This window comes from Mandrillus leucophaeus, unplaced genomic scaffold, assembly GCF_000951045.1.
Source record: "Mandrillus leucophaeus isolate KB7577 unplaced genomic scaffold, Mleu.le_1.0 Scaffold768, whole genome shotgun sequence".
Taxonomy (NCBI): domain Eukaryota; kingdom Metazoa; phylum Chordata; class Mammalia; order Primates; family Cercopithecidae; genus Mandrillus; species Mandrillus leucophaeus.
In genome coordinates this window covers 470,820-477,113 of record NW_012108341.1, presented here as the reverse complement: position 1 = coordinate 477,113, position 6,294 = coordinate 470,820, and positions in this window count along the sequence as shown.

The window sequence follows — 6,294 nt, the reverse complement described above, 5'->3', positions numbered from 1 at the left end:
GCTACTACACTCCAGCCTGGGCAACAGAGTGAGACTCTGCTTCAAAAAAATAAATAAATAAAAAATAAAAAAACCTAACCACCCCCAGGCATCTTGGAACAGACACACCTAGTTTCTCTCTCCCTCATATGGTTCTTTCACTAATTAATGCTCTCAACCTATCTCCTCCTGTTAGAATCTTACCCATCATTTAAGGTGGTCTCAGTTGTCAAAATTTTTCATGTAATATTTCACTATTTCTAATCCCACCTGCTCCAAACCATATGTGCTCTCTCTCCCTCTTTGAGCCCCCTTAGCATATAGTTCTTAGTCTTCACGGTAGTATTATATTATAGTTGTTTGAATCAAGACTTCTAATATGGGAGTATCTCATGGATCCCATGAGGCCAAAAGCAGGATCCCATGAGGCCAAAAGCCACTCTGCATGCCTCTTTCTCTCCAGATGTGTTTTCTCTGCATTGCCACTGGTGCCTGGTCAGAAATATCCAAGCCAGTGCTTTAGGCCCTTAAATCAGTGGACAGCAGAGACTGATCGGCACCTTTGAATTCTAATTTTCAATTCCTTGAAGAGGAAATCCAACTGGTTTGGCTTAGGTCACATTCCTCTAATTTAATCAGCTGCAGTTAGAAGGGCAGGGTTCCTGTTTGTGGCTTCCCAGATTCACCCTGTGGGTGGGAAAAGGGGACTGGGTCTCCATGTAGGCGGGTGGCTAGACATGTGTAGCTGGCTAGACATTCTGAAGCTGTCTCCTCTATTAATCACTTGTGTCATTTCATTATCTCCTGTGAGACACTGTAAGCTCCTTGGGAAAAGGGACTGTTGCTTGCTCATCTTTGTAAAGCCCCAGAGCCCAGTACTGCTTATTGCATAAACAAAATGCTAAACCCGCAATTGTATTGATACTACTTCACAATGCGTTTTGGCATCAAGAATTTCCCCAGAATTTCTAAAACTGAAATTTGAAAATCTGAGCATGATCTTATTAGGCCCTGAATCTAGGCTTACTCGTATGCTTTCTTATCAGGGAGAAAAAAAAAAAAAGCCCATTTTCTCACTTTTTGAGAGGAAAATTAAAGGAATATATACTCCTAACTTAATTCCCTATGGTCTGTTTACTTCTCGCCTTGAAATCACAGTCACAATTGCTAGAGGGCTCTGAGAATATCCTGTTGAAATGGAAAAGAAAGAGAAGACTGTAAGAATCCCTCTACAGACACTTTCTTAATGTCCTTCCACCTAGAAACCCTGAATAACTTGGGAATCTAAAGAGTGAGTAACAACAGATAGTGTCATCACAGTGCTTGAGTTGGGAAAGGTGCCAATCAATCAGGACTTAGCACCCCTACCCCTCACATCTGCCTTATTTATTTATTTTTCTTATCTGGGTCTCACTCTAATCTCTTCAGTAGAATCAATTCCAAGTTGGAGCAACAAGAACTTTTATTCAGTTACAGAATCAACTCACTCAACAAACTTAGTAGAAATTTTATCTGATGCCCTGGAGTGCTTCCTGTCAGATAATGAGGGCTGTGAAATTCCTCCTGTTCCTTCTTTTTCCAGAACTGCCGAGGTGTTTAGTAAGGGCCAACCTTTGAACAGTCACGGCCTATATCCTTAGCCTAGATTTCTGCCACAGGTGTTTCCTTTCTTTTGCTACTTGATATTTGTTACTTTTCCCAAATTTCAACCTCTTTTTCATATGTATATTTTATTGCAACAAGCTCAAATCTTCTTTTGGATAGAGAAAGTTATGAATGAAGATGGAAAAATACCTAGGAAAATATAGGGATTGTATATACTCCACTAAAATGGAATAAAAAAAGTGTTTAGCTTACAGGGACAAAGAGAAGGAGACAAGGGGTGACTGTAAATAAATACAATTTATCAACTGTTTTCAATACAATTTTGGAAGAATGAATGCAGATAAACAAGTGGAAATTGACTTCAATTTTGGCTTTCTTCATTTGTTAAATACCTTAAAAGATGAAAGGCAACAAGAAAAAAACAATCTGTATTATAGTGCTCCCTGATATGGTTTGACTGTGTCCCCACCCAAATCTCATCTTGAATCACAGCTCCCATAATTCCTACATGGTGTGGGAGGCACCGGTGAGTGATAATTGAATCATAGGGGCAGTTTCCCACATACTTTTCTCCTGTTAGTGAGTAAGTCTCAAGAAATCTGACAGTTTTATAAGCGGAAACCCCTTTTGCTTGATTGTCTGTCTCTCTCTCTCATTCTCCCTGGGACCATGTAAGACGTGCCTTTCACCTTCCACCGTGATTGTGAAGCCTCCCCAGCCACGTAGAACTGTGAGCCCATTAAACCTCTTTTTCTGTATAAATTACCCAGTCTCGGGTATGTCTTTATCAACAACGTGAAAACAGACTAATACACCCCACTAAGAAATGTCCAAAATCAGAGATGCCGTATACCTCCAAAGGCAGAGATATGAAATAGAATGAAAAACCAGATGACTTATATACGGAGTTATTAGAGACCACATCCTTTCTCCTCTCCCAGGCTGGGCAGTCAGGTAACTGCTCCTCCCTTTTTTTTTTTTTTTTTTTTTTTGAGACGGAGTCTTGCTCTGTCGCCCAGGCTGGGGTGCAGTGGCCGGATCTCAGCTCACTGCAAGCTCCGCCTCCCAGGTTTACGCCATTCTCCTACCACAGCCTCCCGAGTAGCTGGGACTACAGGCGCCCGCCAACCCGCCCGGCTAGTTTTTTTTGCATTTTTTAGTAGAGACGGGGTTTCACTGTGTTAGCCAGGATGGTCTCGATCTCCTGACCTTGTGATACGCCCGTCTCGGCCTCCCAAAGTGCTGGGATTTCCTCCCTTCTTGACAGAAAACTAAAGATACCCTTTCTGGAGAGGTTACACTAAACAAAACCCAAAAAACTCTGGCTTGAGGGCACCAGTCACAGCTAAGGACCAGAGCAAGGCATTTTACTGGAAAATAAACATCAGAGAAGTTTGCCTAATGAAGAGTAAGACAACACTCCTCCATCCCTGATCCATCCATCCTTTCCCCTACCAGGCTCCCAGCATGCTAAATACCAGACTTATACTATTTTAGGCAGGATTGGAGAGAATTCCTTTCTGGAAAAACCAAGCAGCCCAAAATAATAGACAAAAACAAAACAAAAACTGTCATTTAGAGGCTATAAAAAGACAGGGCTCCCGCCTGGTTATCCTAAAGTGAGGCCCTCTGATCAGTATGTCCCCGCTCCACATACAGAATTTCTGATTAGCTCATGGTGCCTCTCTCCTTCACATGAATTGGTCAGTTAGGGATCACTAGCCACTTGGAAAAAACCTTTCACGTAGGAGACAGAGTCCAAAATAAACTATAAAAGAAACATTGAGAAAATAGTAAAGGCAGAGCGCAAAAGAAAACCTTTAAAAACTAGTTCTCATTTTCTAAGAAAAGGAGGACAATTTTGCATTCATTAAATGTGAAGAGTTTCCTATTAAAATGTCACTTGTAAAGAATAAGAAGGAGCTCTTGGAAACTAAAAAATATAGGAGCAGAATTAGTGGAAGGGTTAGGAGATAAAATTGAGGAAACCTTCTATAAAGTGGAACAAAAATACCCAGAGATGAAAAATAGGAGTGGAGAGAAAAGAAAGTTAGAGGTTTAGTCCTGGAGGTTGAAAACATGACTCTAGGAATTCTAGAGAGAGAGTGAAGGGAAGGCAATTATCAAAGGAAAATTCAGGAAAATTTCCAAAAATCTTAAGAACATATTCTTCACACTGAAAGCGCTCACCAAGTGTGTAGTGAATTTAATAATTCACTTCTGTTGTGAACTGTCAGAAACACAGAGACAATCTTAAAAACTTCCACATAGAGGGAAAAAAATAGGTCATATACAAAGATCAGAAATCAGAATGGCATCAGACTTCTCAACAGCAACACTGAAAGCTACAGGAAAATAAAAATGCCTTCAAAGATTTTTATGAAAAATTATTTCCAACCTAAAATTCTCTACCCAAACTATTGACTGAGTATGAGTGGAGAATAAAGATGTTTTCAGATATGCAAGGTCTCAAAAATAGCATTTCCTTACACGCCATTTCTCGTGAAGCTTCTGGAAGATGTGATCTATAAAAACAGGGAAAAAATACAGAAAAACAAAAAAAGAAATGAGATTCAGGAAATGGATGATCGAGGCAGAATTAGTGAGCAGCTAGTCCCGATTGGAGCAGGTTATCAGAAACTCTACCTGAAATCTTCTCTAAGAAAAAAAAATGGAACATGTAGGTTGCCTTATGGGTCAGCCTTCTATAAGATAGGAGTTTTAGAAGCTCTTTCTAAAAGTGTGGTGATGAAGTGATAGAAGGTACATGGAATACTAAGCAAGGTATTTCCAGGCTGAACATGTTAGGTTGTACAGCCACTGTATTGGCAAACACTGAAGTCAGACAATATTCACAAATGTGGAGCACTGGGCACTTGCATAGACTGTTGGTACAAGCACTGTGGAAAACGACTGATGTTATCTAGAAGGATGAAGATGTTTATGCACTGTGCCACAGAATTTCCACTTCTTGTGGTATACCAAATGAGACATGTGTATATGTGCACAAAGAGTATGTACAAGAATATTCATAGCATTAAGATTTACTCCAAACTAGAAACAACCCAAAAGTACGTTCACAGTAACATGGATAGTCGGTGGTATCTGTGTATAACCAAAGTGGATGTATGTGATGATGATGTGATTGAATTTTACAGAGCTGAGCAAAAGAAACCAAACACAAAAGAACATGCACCATATGTCTCTATTTATATACAATTCAAAAGCAGGCAAAACTAAACGCAGTTGTTTCACAACAGATATATAGGTGGTAAAACTATAAAGGAAAAGAAGGAAGCAGTAATCATAAAAGGTAGGATGGTGTCACATCTAAAGGGAGAGAACTAGTAATCAGGTGGGGACAGATGGGCGCTTTGGGGAAGTGAGCAATGTTTATTTCTTGATTTGAGTGTTGGTTAATGATCATTCACTTTATAATATACATTAAACAGTACACTTATATTTTGTAATTTAAAAGAAAACCACTTTTTAAATAGCGTGGCAGATTGAACCCATATTTTACCTTTTGTTCCCTTCCAAACTTCACAAAAATGACTCTAGCCATAAGGATAAAGAGAGTAAAAGACAAAAAAACACAGTCATTTAATTCTGGGGTCCAAAAAGCAGGTGAGTAAGAAGAGACTCACTTAGAAAACCAGAGAAAGCTGAAATTCAAGCCAGCAGCATGAGAAGGTCTTAGAAGCAGGCTTATTTGTACCTCAGAAGCCCTCAAAGGAGCAGGAGTTGGATGTTGTAATAGCTCTTGAAGCAGGGCCTATGTTGGGACAGAGATTTAAAAAACAGAATTGGTAGGCCGGGCGCGGTGGCTCAAGCCTGTAATTCCAGCACTTTGGGAGGCCGAGACGGGCGGATCACGAGGTCAGGAGGTCGAGACCATCCTGGCTAACACAGTGAAACCCCGTCTCTGCTAAAAAAAGAATGCAAAAAACTAGCCGGGTGTGGTGGCGGGCGCCTGTAGTCCCAGCTACTCGGGAGGCTGAGGCAGGAGGATGGCGTGAACCCGGGAGGCGGGGCTTGCAGTGAGCTGAGATCTGGCCACTGCACTCCAGCCTGGGCGACAGAGCGAGACTCCGTCTCAAAAAAAAAACCAAAAAACAGAGTTGGTTGCAAATCTGTATAAAGAGACATTTCACCCATCCCCTTACCTACCCTGTGCAGCTGGGCAACTGTCCCTCCCCTAGCCTAACAGAAGACTGAAGTCTTACTCACAGAACTTAACAGGGAGACTCCAGACAGAGAACACTGATGTAACTGTGAGGTGGCCTCTGTATTGAACACTGGGGAACTAAGGGAATGTCTACATACTCAAAAACAAAATCAAAAATGACACACCCCCTGCAACCTTCCCCCATTAATCTCCTCCCCAAACTCTTCCCCAAGAGTGTAAACCTCCACTTAATATGTTTTGAAAATCAGATAATCAACGTGGACTGACTGTTATCTAGACCTGGTGCACAGTTGTTGTCTTGCGATCTCAGTTTAAAATACGTGGGGAATTATTCTGGCCTGTATCCTACTGATTCTTATTGCCTGAATCTCATGTTTCTTCTTTGGATACTCCCTTGTCTCGGCTGTTCTCATTATCCAATAGCTTCCTGAGAAAGCATGCACAGGAGATCATTATTTTGAGAGTGAGCATGTGTGAAAAAGTCTTTATTCTCCCCTAGTACTTTATGGCCTGTTAAGTGG